Here is a 17,716-nt window from a genome sequence, read left to right as displayed (position 1 = left end):
CAGAAGGAGAGGCAAGGTTTTGGCAATAGTGATGATTACGGGATTCCAAACGTTGACAATTACCTCATACATTTGGGTCCAGCGTCAGATAGTCAATTATACAGCTGAACAAAACATTTCAAAGACAACAAGTTCTTCCATGCAAACTACATGTGCTACGTGATACGTTCACTCAGACAGAGCATCATACATGTAGAGGTAAAAGTAATTATGACGACAGACTATCAAAAATCGAAGACATGTTGTCCGTTGTGATGAAATACATTATTAACAACACAAGGGGACCAGAAACGTCGCCACCACCGTTACCACCAGCACCATTGCTTTTGCCGACGATGCGCGACACAGTGTACACAGCAATTGCAGGAATGGGACCCGCATACAAAGTGCTATTGTTGTTGCACGTGGGTTCGGGTGTCTGCCCAGAGAACATTTGTAATCAATGGGGTTCGGAAGCCTGGGAGTCATTCCAGCAGTATGTCAAAATCGCCGAGACTGACCGCGTCGCTCGCTCGCGAAAAGGTTGCGCGGCAAATGCTACCGGCATGGGTATGAGTGAGTTGTGCGTTGGCATGAGTGATAAGTCCTCGTGCTCGGCTACCGGTTCTCATACCAGAATACCAAGCAAAGGGCCCGATAGTTGGGGTCTCGATATATTTTGCCCCCCCCCCCCCTGATCGGAGGGTATCTACACAGTCTGTTTTTTTATTTCAGGCAGTGAGTTACCCAACTTTACCGACAACAGCGAGGCTGTGCCCCTGGAGGTCTTTCCTCCTATGGGGCCTGCGCTGGGTCCCGTTGTGGACCCATCTTCGCACGGCGCTGGTTTCTTTACTGGCCTGTTGTGAAACATATTTTTGTGTCTGATACCACTTTCCAGAACTTGAAAGTATAAACCACAAATTATTATTTTTTGAAACAGTTTCAATGCTTTTACCCTTCCAAAACCATTTTTCACTGTTTTTTAAACGACCCCCTTTTCGAAAAACAATAATTTTAGTTTCCTTAAGGTTCACTGTAAGTCTCCACTTTGAACAATAGTCTGCCAAATTTCTCAATGATCGTTGTAAACGAACAGCTGTACTACTAAACAGAGCCATGTCATATACATACAATAGGTAACACAATATCAAAGCACACAGGTAAACTACAGTTTCATGACCTTGTTGAAAAGCTTTATGAAGATCATTAATGTAGAAACAAAATACAAGAGGTGAAATCACAGAGCCCTGTTGCAAACCCATACTAATATCAAAGTAGTTAGTTACCCCCCAGGGAGTTTTCACTGCTGCCTTTACATGCTGGTACATTGACTAACTTGCCTTTGAGACCGGTCGAAGGCCTTCTCATAGTCAACAAATGCACAATAGACAAGACATTTTTCCCACAAGAATACGTAAAATGAAAACATTATCCGTTGTGCTTCTATGTTTCTGGAAACCACTTTGTTCTACCACAATTTCATTATAATGTTTTAACCAGGTATTTAAACTATTATTTAATATACTTGTATAAATTTTACTTATGACGTTTAATAACATAATACTCCTATAATTACCAGGGTCATCCTTGTTTCCCTTCTTGTATACAGGCGATATTAATCCCCTACCCCATTCATCAGGAAAGATTCCCTGGTCAAATACCTTGTTGTATAAAACATAACATTTCATGAATTTCTATGGGAGCTTTTTTCCAAAATGCTGTGGGTATGCCATCTGGTCCTGGGGCTTTATTTGTCTTTAATTTACTTAAATTTTCCCTAATTTCATTAAACATTAAATTCGTTATTAGACACCACATTATCTTCTAAATCATCCATGTAGTTTTTGATTGATGCGAAAAACTCCTTTTGATTTTCGTCCTCCATCAAGGTTATTATTTGCAGCTTTACTTACATTTCCCTGCTTAATAAAATCATGGTGCATCCCTTCAACATGTTGTAATTTAATACTTTGGTTTTTGCCTTGGTGTCCCACCTTTGTTTAGTAGTAGAATAATTAACACTATGCTGGAAGTCATTGACATTCGCAGAATATGATCAGAATCAACCCGAGCTCCAACTGTAAATACATTGAACGATGGAAACGCATTTGGAAATGACAAATCATAGTCAACAACACTTGTCCCAACCTCTGAAATAAAAGTAAAATTTCCACTACCAGTGTTTTTATAAACCCTACCATTCACAATTCTAAGGCCAGTGATTATGCAAAAATCCAGAAGTTCACTACCATATTTATTGATCTCATTATCCATCGACTCCCTTAAAGGTATATCATTACTTTGCTCTAAATCATCTATTGGCAAATACATTGTATTTAGATCAACACTGTCACCATAGTTACCAGTTCTCCTATTTAAGTCACATACAATTATGACATTACAACCATATTTTGCAGAATATACAATCAGATCTTTTTTTAATTGATCGAAATATTTTTTCATGTGCAAATATTGAACCCTCGGGAGGTCTGTACACTGTTGCAAATACAAGTATTGTTTGATCATTGCTTATAAGCCTAGACCAAACACAGTATGGATCTTTAGAACATATGGTTCACCCAAGTTTCTACCAAACAAACAGTCAAATTATTTTAAATTATATACAAAATCATGATCAGCCAACTTTCCTATTAAGCTATTTACATTCCATACTAAAAACTTTAGTTCAGCGTCACTCACCGTGCTATTAAGGCCATGGCCAAATTCCTTGTCATTAACAGTATTTGAATTATTGGAAGCAGTAGGAGTTGGCATGGCCACTACAGATACTCTATTGTGTGTCCCTTGCTGCTTTCGTAGTGAGTCACTGGTTTTCAACGGCTTGATAGTTTCGAAGGACTTTTTCATGTTGCTTATATAGAAGAAATCTTGCAACTACAGGTTGTGAACGACTACAATGCATGAGTAATGCGATGAACTCGCTCATATCTTCTGCATGCATATCCAATTTTTCCGAAATAAAACTCTAAAGAGCATCTTCTGTCTCCTGCCAAGTTTCAAACCTACTTTGAGGGAGCCCATGAAATATGAGATTGTTCCGTAACAACTGTGCTTTCGTTTTATCATTTTCGAATTTCACTGTGTAAAGTTTATCACGCAAATACTTAACTTCATCGGTCCAAAGCTGTATTCTTTCACACCGGATTTCAACTCCTCAACTTCACTAGATAACTGCTGTATTCCATCATCTACCACCTCATGTCTTTTTTGAGATCCCGGATTTCAGCTATAATATCAACAAGTGTAATACCATCATCTCCACTCGAAAAAATACACAGACTGACGTCCATGCGAGTCATCCCCATTTACGGACTGGGATCCAAATACCGCTGTGATTTTTTTCGACTACATTGAATTAGTTTTTTTTGTCCCTCTTTTAGGTGGCCCAATATTTAATTCAACATCCCCAGACAATATTAGCAATAACGATATCAGCACTACTATCCACTTACACGTGTTCTTCAGTAGGTGTCGGCCATCTTGGATCACTTTGCAAAACACTTCGGGCATATCGATGTTTCTCTCATTCCACAAACAAGCGAATTCTGAACCAAAACAGTCCCCCAGACTAGCCTGCATCCATATATCGTATTCCATCGACGTTCATCATTCTAAATAACCCGCACAAGTACCATAACAAGCGAGAAAACACAAACAAAATACCGAGCGATGTAATCACTGATGTTTGCACCGCACCCCCTCAGCAACCAATCATAACATCAATGTACCCCCCCCCCCCCCCCGTCAATGGTTTGCTTGACCAGTGTGTAAGTATTTTAAACAACGTTTTGTTCGAGGAGAACTGGTAAGCATGCCATGTCTAAGCCTTCTCGAAGAACATGGTCACCTATATAATCATTGTGTCCCTTTAATACTGCAGGCTAGAAACATTCTCAGACCCTCAATGTTCAACACCAACCAGAACATCAAAAGCGCTTGCGCCTGCTGTATATAGTCCAGAGACTGTATCACTATTGTCATCGCCCTTGTTACCACCACTGCAATCGCCAGTGTCATCATCACATCATCCTCATCACCACCACCCCACCACACCACCACAGCTATCATCACCTTTATCATTGGCTACAAGTACAGCAATAACACCAAAGGGGATATCCGGCCGCTAGAAGGAGCCATGCAAAGAAGTAAAATATTTCCAACTGCAGATTAGGTATTCCATGTAATGAAGCACGGTAATTCAACTGGAATGTATGTCCCTTATGGTATTAAGGACAATTTTTTTTTTGTTAGACAATGAAAACAATGTGACAGACAAAGAAATGGCAATATATGCAATTATGCAGATGATTGTGGTGCCTGGTCCAGTAACAACTCAAAAAAAACACATCGCTACATCGTCCAAGACTAGCATCTTGAAAGAGGGAGCATATTGTAAAGATTTCAAAGGAAAACGAGTACCATTAGACCCACAGCCTGAAGAACAAGATATCATTATTTTCAAGAGATACTATACTTCAGGATAAAGATTGTAAGAAAAGAGTTTCAACAGTTGTCCAGTGTCCTGAACGTTTATCACGTATACGGAATTTAGCTTTAATATAATATATAAGTAAATACACTCATGTTTCAGGACCACATGGGAATTCACAAATCAATAAAACGTGACAACATTAGAACTTCAAAAAATGCAAGAAAAATAGATGACAAGGTAAAAACCCAAGCCCCCCCCCCCCCCCCCGTTAAGTTTATGAAGACAGTGTGCGCCCCCAGAGATTTGAAGCAAGTCCAGAATGCCAAATATTGAGTAATGAAGAAGACCAAGTCAAGGTCATCACCGACAGAACATGGCAGATGATATTCAAGTATTGCTTAGCCAATTTCAGGACAGTCCTTTCATCCAGGAAATTATTCAAATGAAAGGAAATAAACCACCATCCGTGATTTTATACCATCAACATCAGCTAGATGATATAAAACAGTTTTGTAATTCTAAGGCATCGCATCCAAGTGTTCTAGGAATTGATCGAACATTCAATTTAGGTCCATGCTATGTCACTGTCCTTACCACCACAACAATCTTATTCAGAGAGAATCGCAGAACCACCCCATCATACCCGGCCCTATGTATTTACACTGGGATGGACTTTACACAACTTATCATCGCTTTTTTCCCCATTTACAAAATAGGTTATTATCCGATCTTGGTGGGACTCAGTTACGCGAGAATTTTATTTTAAGTTCTGATCAAAGAGTGTTTTCCATCATCAACTCAGGTTTTATGCACAAGACATTTAGAAGATAATTTACGTCGCCACTTGTCACAGAAAGTCAGAATGGATGCAAAGACACAGAAAAAGATACACGCAGATATTTTTGTAAAGGATGGTCTAACTTCTATTAAGAATCTACACATTTTTCAAGTTAAGTCATTACAACTTTCAACCCATTATTCAACTATCGTGCCATTATTCTGTCCGTATTTTAGTAAGACGTCTGAAAAAAATAGAAAATGATATATTCAAGCCAACACAAAGCAACAAGTGGATACCAATAGACTGGAAAAACAATTCATGTGAAAGTATGAACCATACCCTGAAATTTTAAACAAAGTGGAAAACTCAGTAACTACCAGACTTAGTCAACATACTCCACAAGATAGTTAAAATACAACAGACTGATGCTCGACGCGCCATTCACGGACAAGGAAACTACCAGCTTGGACCATAGATGACGAAGTTTGCAGTTAGATATGTATACTGGATGCAGAAGACATTTTGTCTAAGAAGTTTAGGAAAGGCCCACCAGCTAAATAAAGAACAAAATAGATGGTGCTCTAACCATACCGAAAACAGGACAAGGGAAGAGAGTAAAGCGTGCAAGAACCAGGACAATATTGTAATTTATCTCCTTTTTTTGTGAATAAAAGTTACAAAACCATGTCTCCCGTGTTTTATTTTCCCAATTTGTTTCCAGATGCTCTACTGATATGTAAACTGTCGTGTGATTTATTATTTTAGCTTGGTGCCTGGTTATTTAAATACTGAGGTGCGTGAACTTTATAAAATCGTTGTCTATTATTTTTAAGAGGGGGGTAAGCGTAAAGTGGCGTCAAAGAAAAAAAGCGGCAGCAGTTTGCAATCCCTTAAAAAACGACCAACAGGTAATAATAAATGTTAACAATACAAAGCAAGATATTTGTATTGTGAATTATTGAAAGTTTTCTACAAAACAGTACTACTTCCAATTCTTATTCTGTGATAACATCCGGTATAAAATGAGGACATTTTCCAGTTAGATATGAATAATGAATTTATCGATAATGATTTGGTTTGAAATTTATTCCTGTCAAAACATTGGGGGGGGATTCCGAAAGTTTTCCTGGATGTGCTTGCTAACTTGATACATTTTATGACAAAATATTTGTCTTTTTGTAGCATCTGTTCCTGCCTTATCAACATACTCCTTGGAAGATGCACTCGCAGATAGGATCAATCTGATGACTAAAAGCAGTTAACAACGTCATGAATGATCCAAAACTCCAGTTGAATGAGGAGATAGAGATGCCAATCACCATAGTCCTGAAAGAAATTAAAGACTCTGTAGACATACCTGATCTTAGTTCAAAGCTCATTCAAGAACTCTGGCCAGGTGTCTATGTTGCCAACCTAACATCCAGCTCCTTGGACTCAATGTCTACTTTGTTCCATTCTTTGCAAATTAGCAACTCTATACCCATAACAATTGATACATTTTTGCAGTCATGTAATTTTTCAATACCTTCAACTTGTTCCTGTCACAATTTTTGTTCACATCACTTCTTAAGGTATTGTTAAAACCAAAATGTGGTGCATGTACCACAAATGAAACACCACAAGCTGAGAATGGCAGTTTATCTCAAGAAGAGGAACAAGTCTTGAGATACATAGCTGGATTTGTTCCATTTTAGTTGAGTAAATTTTATAGCAAGATTGACAGTGATTTTGCCAGGGAATGTCTCAAGTTAATCCAAAACTGGAAGTTTGTAACCAGGCTACCATTTTAAAACTTGCTAAAATCAATTTAAATTATTGTGAATTGTGAAGAAATATGTACTTTAGTCAGTCTATTATTTGGCCTGTGCAGACGTCCTTCATTAGTAGTTTCCTTCCAATTGACTTCATGAAGGGTATTCATTCATGAACTCTAACGAATCACTGGCAACTATCTAGATGGTTGTATGAATGATTCTACTACAAATTCTTAATTTGTTAAGGGTTGTTACGAGTTGCCCGCTGAAAAAAAAACTGAAAGTTGAAAAGCAACAGTTCTAAAGCACAAGTTTTGCATGTTGAACATTGGGATATACTATATAGAAAACTTACTCCAATATTTGATGAAAATATGGAATAATGAACACAGAAGACAATTTTTTCTTAGCTTACTTTAATTTTTAATGCAGAACTTGTAGAACAGGTGTTAAAAAACATGTTAAAAAATGTTTTCAATACTGTTTTAATAATACTGCTACAACTAGTGTGAATCACAAAACTGATGCAAAAGTCAACACAGTATAGAAACTGAATAAAAAGCAAAACATTTGTAATATAGAAAACAACTTTATAACTGTGTGTAGCCTACTACTATATTTTATATAAATACTTTATTTTCAAAAGGCGACTTTGTACAAAATTATATTTCACAAAGTGTCCTGGACAATACAGTAGACGATAGAGTAGACGCAAAACAAACTAAAGAATACTTGTAAACAATCTTTGCATAAAATCGAAATACAAGATATAAAATACTTGGTTTACGAATTTAAAAAAAATGCAAAGTAATCAAGGACAAAAAAATGACAAAAACTAATTTTACAATGCAAGTCATGAAGATCTACTTTATTTGCCAAACATCTGCTATTTCACTACATTCAATTACCCACCATAGACTCCGGTCAGTCAAAATGACTATTTTTAAATGTAGGCATTAATCAGCAATTCTGCCGGTGACTGAGATAGAATCTAGGTCAGGGGAAGAAGCCCCATGACCTCAAGATTCTTTTACCCCTTACGTCACGAACCCACGTGACCGAGGCCACATGGCAGCGCCATAGGTAGCCGTCCATCACTATTCATTTTTCTCCGCCTCGTCGGGGAATGATTCTGAGCGGCTATGTCTGGCTCTGTTGCTTTTTCCTGTCCGGGTTTCTAGAGTGGGTCGTCGCCGCAACCGCGGCACCCGACATTCTAGCTGGTAGGATGAGTTTTTCTTGTATTTTTACCCTTGTGTCGTTTTTCCCTTTGTGTTATATGCTTTTCCACAAGAAATTAAAACTCAGCGCCACTACGTAACCACATGTTGGTTTCATGGCGGCACCTTTTTAACTGTAATTCATTCCCCTCATGCATGTCGTATTTTATTTTTTATGTATTTAGAAATGGACAGATGCACTGGCAACGCCAGAGGCTCACCGCTGGTATTATCTCCTCAGTTTACGAGATGGATCTGTACTCAGTGTACACAGCAATTGCAGGAATGGAACCCGCATACAAAGTGCTATCATTGTTTCACGTGCGTTCGGGGTCCGGGTGTCTGCCCAGAGAATATTTGTAATCTCTGGGGTTCGGAAGCCGGGGAGTCGTTCCAGCAGTATGTCAAAATAGCCGAGACTGACCGCGTCCCTGGCTCACAAAAAGGTCGGGCGGCAAGTGCTACCGGCATGCGTATGAGTGAGTTGTGCGTTGGGATGAGTAATAAGTCCACGCGCTCGGCTACCGGTTCTCATACCGGAATACCAAGCAAAGGGCCCGACAGTGGGGGTGCCGATATATTTCTGTCTCCCCCCCCCCCCCCCGCTGATCGTAGGGCATCTACACGGTGTTTTTTTATTTCAGGCAGTGGGTTACCCAACTTTACCGACGACAGCGAGGCTGTGCCCCTGGAGGTCTTTCCTCTTATGGGGCCCGCGGTGGGTCCCATTGTGAAATGAGGGCATTGGTCGAAGGACTGTCAGGGCAAATTGCGTCCCTGGCAGGCACAGTAGATCACCTCCAGGCGGAGCGATCATGCGCTAATAAGATGAGCATCACCCCGAACCATTTGAGTTTTATTGAAATATGTTGAACAGTTTTCAAGATAACACTAATATATAGCTTTAAATCGGTCTAAATATTAGACAAATTAGATTAACCAACCAACGCTACCAAAAAGGGGGATTAACGAATTTAACAATAGTTACATAAAGATCACAGTGTTGGGAGCAATACAAACCAAAATCATACATACATATTCCTAAGTTTCATTGAAACTTCTTTAGATAATTAATGTGCATGGATTTCAAACAAAATCTAATCAGGTCTGCACATTATCTCAGAGCATCTACAGTACCATTAAATTCAAATGAACAGTTCTTGAAATTAAATATGCTATGCACACATATACCTTAAACTAATCAGGTGCATGCATAATCTATGAACCGTCTGTGTAAACATGGTAAAAACCATGAGAGCCTTGCCCTCCTTTGAAGCTCTTTCTTTTGATACACCTGTATCAAAGATGTGTAAGCTTCCAGGTTTTTGACATGATTTATGGTCAATAAATATACTGGTCATATCTCCATATCGTCCAATGTCTTAAATAAAGTGTTGGTTGTATGCCCCTATCTGCAATAGCGCTCATCTGCTATCAAGAACTTTCTCCATGCCCATGTTAACGAATAAAAATTATCTAAGTCATAAAATCCTCTTTTGTGGATCGATTAATTCACGCACTTCAAAAATAATTATTGTTACTACCACAAATCAATCAAGTTATTACAGGAATCAGGTTATTGCGACCCCGATTCAAACCAAAAAATAACCAAATATGTACATTATTACAGAGCTTTGTACATGTATGTAACACCATTTTGAGGCGAGTCAAGAGATGCAAATTCATAACAATATTAATTTGACTAATATATATATCTATATTATTTTTGTAGGTGGTGTACAACAGCGTGTTCTGGCTGCAGTGTCGGGAGATGGCAATTGCCTCTTAAATGCCCTGTCTGTAGCAGTGACGAATCATTGGCCAGTGAAATTAAAGTGAAAACCTGTATAGAGATGGTAAAGTATAAAGATTATTATATGAGGCAGCATATCAGAGATGGTATTGACCTGGTATCACCTGATTATGATTCCAGTGTTAATGATTGTGCTAGAGATGGGGGGGGGGGGGGGGCTTCAGCATGGACCATGCACGCAGCTGCAACAGTTCTGCGGGCATCAATGTACCCCCCAATCAATGATTTGCTTGACCAGTATGTAAGTATTTTAAACGCAACGTTTTGTCTGAGGAGAAGCAGTAAGCATGCCACTTCAATTTATTTTATTATGTGGATCAGTATGTCTCAGCCTTCTCGAAAAACATAGTCACCTACTCATTTTGTCTTTTTACTACAGCAGGCTAGAGACATCCTCAAACCTCGTGGCCAGCTCACTTATGCCAGTGCGATTAAAAGCCCTCGATGTTAACACCAACCAGAACATCAAAAGCGCCTGTGCCTGCTGCTGTATATGGTTCAGAGACTGTATCATCATCGTCATCACCTTTGTCATCGGCTACAAGTACAGCCATAATACCACCAAAGGGAGATATCCAGCCGCTAGGAGCCATGCATGGAAGTAAAAGATTTCAGACTGCAGATCAGGTATTCCATGTAATGAGCCTTATGGTATTAAGGAGAATGTCTTTTTTTTGTTAAGACAATGAAAACAATGTGACAGATGCAATTGATAATAGATGCAATTATGCAGATGACTGTGGTGCCTCGTCCAGTAACAACTCGAAAAAACAGGTCGCTACATCGTCCAAGACCAGCATCTTTAATATGTTGATTCAAAAGGGGGAGCATATTGTAAAGATTACCATTAGACCCAGATATCATTATTTTCAAAAGATACGATACTTCACAAAAACAAGTTTTGTAATTCTAAGGCATCGCATCCAAGTGTAGGATGTAGGAGTAGATCGAAAATTCAATTTACTCAGATATTTTGAAAAAGGATGGTCTAACTTCTAGTAAGAATCTACACAGTTTTCAGGTGAAGTCATGTGGATACCAATAGACTGGAAAGTATGGAACATATCTTGAAATTGTCAACAAGGTTGAAACTACCAGACTTAGTTCAACATACTCCATGAGGTGTTAAAATACAACAGACTGATTGCTCGACGCGCCAAGGAAACTACCACCATGGATACAGAAGTTTGCAGTTAGATATGTATACTGGATGCAGAAAGAAAAAGAAGTTTAGGAAAGGCCCGCCAGCTAAAGAAAAAAATTACATCAACATATGGTGCTCTAACCATACCGAAAACACCAACCACAGCTAAAAAACAGGACAAAGGAAGATAGTAAAGCGTGCAAGAACCAGGACAATATTGTAATTTATCTTTTTTTGTTTGTGAATAAAAATTACAAAACCTTTGTTTTATTTTTCCAATTAATTTGTTTCCAGATACTCTACTGATATGTGAACTGTCGTGTGATTTATTATTTTAGCTCGGCGCCTAGTTATCTAAATACTAAGGTGCGTGAACTTTATAAAATCGTTGTCTATTATTTTTAAGAGGGGGGTAAGCGTAAAGTGGCGTCAAAGAAAAAAAGCGGCAGCAGTTTGCAATCCCTTAAAAAACGACCAACAGGTAATAATAAATGTTAACAATACAAAGCAAAATATTTGTATTGTAAATTATTGAACGTTTTCTACAAAACAGTACTACTTCCAATTCTCATCCGGTTTGAAATGAGAGAACATTTCCCAGTTAGATATGTACCTAAATTACAATCAAACTAAAAATAAATTCATCGATAATGACTTGGTTTGAAATTTATTCCTGTCAAAACATTGGAAGGGGAATTCCGAAAGATTTGCTTGCAGACTTGCATTTTATGACAATATTTTGTCTTTCTGTAGCATCTGCCTTATCAACATACTCCTTGGAAGATGCACTTTCAGATAGGATCAATCTGATGACTAAAGCCGTTAACGACGTCATGGATGATCCAAAACTTCGATTGAATGAGAAGATGGAGATTTCAGTTCAAAGTTCATTTAAAAACTCTGGAAAAGTGTTGATGTTGCCAACCTAACATCAAGTTCCTTGGACTCAATGTGTACTTTGTTTCATTCTTTGCAAATTAGCAACTCTATACCCATACCAATTGATATATTGTGTCCACATCACTTATTAAGGTAGTGTTACAGGCAAAATGTGGTACATGTACCACAAATGTAACACCACAAGCTGAGAATGCCAGTTTATCTCAAGAAGAGGAACAAGTCTTGAGATACATAACTGGAATGGAACAAATCCAGCTGAGTAAATGTTATAGCAAGATTGACAGTGATTTTGCCAGGGAAATGTCTCAAGTTAATCCAAGACTGGAAGCGTGTAGACTCGGGTGTGCAGTCATGTACATTTTTGCATTACACAAAAAGGTAGATTGGACAGGTGAATCGTGGTGGACTCTTTAGGATTAATGATGAGGTTTATTTGTTTTGTTTTGAAGAATTGAAAATGTAGTTCGACGCATGCTACATTATGGAAAGCCACAGCTATCTTAAGTCGTAACATATTATGTTGTGTAGTGCATTTACCCTGTTATATGTTATGTTATTTTTGTAACAAATATAGGATGTCCGTGAATGTTCAATATATTAAATATTCGCCAGTGAGATTCCCAGTGTGTAACCAGGCTACCATTTTAAAAATTGCTTAAATCATTGTGAATTGTGAAGAAATATGTACTTTAGTCAGTCTATTATTTGGCCTGTGCAGACGTCCTTCATTAGTAGTTTCCTTCCAATTGACTTCAAAAAAACTGAAAATATTTATTTCAGCAGTATTGACATATGATGGGATTCATTCATGAACTCTAACGAATCACTGGCAATTAGCTAGATGGCTGTATGAATGACTACTACAAATTTGATAATTTGTTAAGGATTGTTACGAGTTTTTGCATGTTGAACATTGGGATATACTATATAGAAAACTTACTCTAATATTTGATGACAATATGGAATAATGAACACAGATGACAATTTTTTTAGCTTAATGTAGAACTTGTCGAACAGGTGTTAAAAAATGTTTTCAATACCGTTTTCATAATACTTCTACAACTAGTGTAAATCACAAAACTGATGCAAGAGTTTTTATAAGGCAATTTTTTTGAGGAGGGCGAAAAAAAATTCTTTCTTGGTCGTGGTAGGATCATACAATGTACACATGCATTTGCAACAGGTAAGACTCCTTGGTGTACCTCAACAAATTCCACTGATGGGTGTATCTGAAAGCCCAAAACCGGTTTCTCTTCTGCACCAGTGGCAAATTTCAGAATATCTGACAGTGATTTTTCAAGAGTCTTCTGCCAACTGAAAAGAATTAACTATGATCAGATTAACTGATACATTCGTAACATGCAGACTGTCTGTTGAAATAACTTCAATGTAAAATACAATTTAACAAGTATTAACAAATAAAAGTGACAAACAAAAATGTAAGAGTTTGACATAAAATAAACAAATTTAAAAGCATATTTTGACTTGTGGTTTAAAACTCAAAAATATCAATTATTTGACCGAAGAAATTAATCACAAAATCTGTGACTGACCACGGAAGATACTTGTACATCAAATTAAAAAAAAATCAGGGTCAATGGAGATAAGAAACCTGTTTAACTCCCGTTACATGAACACAAATAAATTCACAAATATAGTTTTGCAGTAAAATGTTAAATTACCTGCAACTTTTCTCATATTTAATGAAAGCAGCATAAACTAAACGTTCATGCTTGTTAGCATTTGACCCAGCATGACTGAAGGAAGGCGTTAACAATGAAATGTCAACGTATTTGATATGATTGGTTGCAGTAGATAAACACATATTGGCAGTCCTTTGTGCATAGCTAAAATAATAAACAAAAAGTGCATTGGTAATAAATTTGATCGAAATGTCTTGGTCATTCATCTTTGTAAACATCAAAACTATATACCATCTACATAGTTTAATCATAACATTATAACACCGTTTTGGGGGCTACCTAACTTAATGAATATTACAATACATTCATAAGTAAATATCATTACTAATAAAATATTTACTTTGCGAAATTTCAGTATAAAAAATGTTGAACCATATCTGTGAAAAAAGAATAAATTAACATACAGCTAATTACACCTCAATAAAACTTGTACTTGTTACACAGTATCTGGCCTGGTGAGTTTCCTCTGACTGATGCCTGGTTCTTGGATTATTATCATTGCAAGAAGCTCCTGTTTTGTGCTCAACAGTGGTAACACTGTACAACATTGCTGTCAGATTGTTAAAATTACATTTGATGCCATGAATTATAGTGTTGTCATGACAACATACATTGCTAATAAACAATGACTTTTGATATTCAAGAAACTAATCAAATAGTATTACGTAGACAATTGTGTTTGTAGCACTTGTGCAGGAGCATATGTTAGGGTGATGCCTGTGGGTGCGAATTAGACAAATTGAAGATCTTATTTGACCAATTATTCATTTAAAATGAAACTCAACAATGGGATACAATACAATTGCAAGAACTGATCGGAGGGGGTGACATCAATCTGTGCATCATTAATTGGCTCAATTTGCATATGAACAGATAATGAATGGATACTTGTTCTCAAGAACCTTTCACCAGATTCTTATAAAATTCAACAATCACATACTAAAGGGGAAAGTGCCTAGGTGTTGGTTATACCAATACTTATATATTAAATTAGGCTAATAAGCATGTGAATGAATTCTAATAAATGTAGTCGATTTCAGCATACATCAGTAGTGCACATAAACAGGATATGCCTATAAGCATGGAAATGACCAGGTGACCCCATGTTTTTATAGTATTTTCCCAACTTTTAGATATGAGATTGATAATATTGCAGTACTAATTAAGTTTTTATATCGTACATTGATCCTTTGACACAGCTAATTCACATGTGGAGTTTGGAATGTTTGGGCTATGCATGCAAACCGTACTATGTGAAATAAAAGCCTAGACAGACTAAGCATATATACATGCATGTAAAATGTAATCAATATATTACTTCTTAATAGTTACAGTAGAAGCTAGTTATTTTAATGATTTACCTTATATATGTCTAGTGTACTAAGACCCTCACGAAGTTTCAGAATACATGGTGATATCACTTCACTTGTTGAAAATAAATCTGTTAGAGTATCTTCCTGTAGTACTAGTATTTTGCCATTTTGCAGCATACTGAGAGCTATAAGAAAAATAAAATAGACTTGTTTATAATACTACAACATGCCGAGTGTTCATTGTAGATTATTAGGCATCATATTTTTATTATTGTTTGGTTATTAGCCTATATTGTAGTGATTACACCCTTGTGAACTTTAGTCAAGTTTCAACAAAACACTTAAGCAAGCTTTAAAACATTTTATTATTATTATTGCTTAATTTAAATCATAAGATCAGAAGAAAAAATAAATAAGTAAAAGTTATTACAGCAGATTTTTCCAGTGTTGAAAAAGTGCCGACTTCCACCGTATATCAGAGTTCTATACAGACTGAAAAGCAGATAATTTGACGACCTCTGCCCACGTTCATTAAATTTAAAAATGAGATTACGAGAAATGCACGCAAACGAATTAATGCGGTTTGTAACGAACATATTACTAGCGCTAGTCATTTGGATAACCAAACAGTCTGCGGAATGCATTATTAGTAGATACTTTAAGATTGTTCATGTTCGATTTACCGTACAGTGTACAAGAATTGGCAGCAATAAAAAACGGAAGAAAACGTTTCAAATAAAATACATTTCACACGATAACTGCATTTAGTGAATCTACGTAACAAGCTATTAGCTCTCATGCAGAACGACCGTCTCTGGTTGTCAATATCCATATTTTCATTTAAATCCGTAGTCAATACGAGACCGAGGTAAGTCAAAGTTAATGTCTTGACCATATATAGTAGTTGCAGGTAAAGTGTCAAGTTTAAGACGTCCTGAAAAGTGCATACATTTTGATTTTGTAAAGATTATATTCAATACCATGGTGGATCGCATAGATTTCACAAACATGTACAAGTTCTCAAACTATTGATAGAGGGCGCGACAAATTGAACGCACATATCACCATAACTAAGGTTATTAATGTTTTTGTCAATTGGGCACCCGCTCATGGTATTATTGAGTTGGATATTCGAGTTATCCACATTCATAGCGAATAAGACTGGCAACATAAAACCCTGTTGTTGCAACCATTCGACACAGAAAATAGTTGCGAGACAGAATATACAAGATATCAGGGCCGTAGCTAGCATTTTTTCACTAGGGGGACAGCAAATGTATTTTTTTAAGTTGTATAAATGTATAAAGGCGTGGAGTAGAGGTGTGCAGTTGAGCCATAAGTTAATGGCTATTGGGGGGTATATATCTATCTATTTTTAACAATAAAATCATCTTGATATATTTTATGAATATATATATAAAACACGGAATATTACAGTATGAACTTTAATACCTAAAACATTTTCATTTATAAGCAACATAAATGTGCAGGACTGATAGTTGTACAATACACAGTTTATGTTTACAACTTCAACCTCCGAAGTGCAAAAAAAGAACGTTCACATAACTGGCTTCCGTCAGGTGTTTTAAAGAATAGTTGACATCACTAACAGCAAGAGATGAAACAGCATCGTTGGGCCTTTGCTCAACTGGTGTATCACTGAACTTTGTTATCCACATTGCAGACCCTGTGGAATCTCGACCAAGAAGATCACAATGAAGTGATCGAGCTTGATTAGTAGCTTCAGGACCACCACATATTCCCAAAAAAAAAAGAGAAACCGCAATTTAAATGATTTATATCGCCATATTGTGGCGAGTGTGGTCGATTTGTCGTTTATATGAATTTACTGCCATACATACTGTCAGGGCGACGTCATACATCAATCATACTGGTATTCCTCACATTACTGCTTGTACTACAAAAATTCAACATTGACAGTTGTGTGCAACGTTCCTTCGGAGCTGACATGGCTGACGTGTCAATCTGAAATACTTGAAGGCAACGTTTGACCCGCTGTGCTGGGTGTATGCGTCTTAACCTGTACGCGCCAAAGCGCTCAGCAATAAATATCAACAAAGTACACGCAACTGGCTTACCATGTACAAACTAAATAAGAGGTCACTCGAAACTTTTTTTTAAGTTTTTTTAAAAAAAAAAACTCCCTCCCCTGCCCCGCTAGCTACGGCCTTAGATTTCTAAAAACCTGCTACAGTTCATTCGGGAGTCAGCAGTACAATCAACCATCAAAATTATTGCTTGTACGCAAGTACACATGCCATGATTCACTACCCATATAACAATTTTGAAGTGAATTGCTCAGAGAAAATGTGAGTATGTGTCTGGAATATAATTTACAAAAAAAAGGTTTGAAGGGATATCCGGCTTTTGAAGGAGAATAACAAATAAATTTATAATTAATAGTCATGTGTTAAATTGGGTATACTGGCCATACTGGCCTGCACATGTTCGCCATAGCGTGTCACTGTTCACAAACAAGCGTCTTATTGTCGTTAGGGATTCAATACCCGCGCGTGCACAGTTGACGACCCTACCGTTTTAAAATTGCAAGTCCATATATGAACGCATCATTTTACAATAAGCGAACACAAATCAAATTAAAAATACGTTTCTTTTACCTCGGTGTAAAATT

The sequence above is a fragment of the Saccoglossus kowalevskii genome, chromosome 17, assembly GCF_978046115.1.
Source record: "Saccoglossus kowalevskii chromosome 17, keSacKowa6.1, whole genome shotgun sequence".
Lineage (NCBI taxonomy): Eukaryota > Metazoa > Hemichordata > Enteropneusta > Harrimaniidae > Saccoglossus > Saccoglossus kowalevskii.
Note: the sequence above shows the minus strand (reverse complement) of the source record.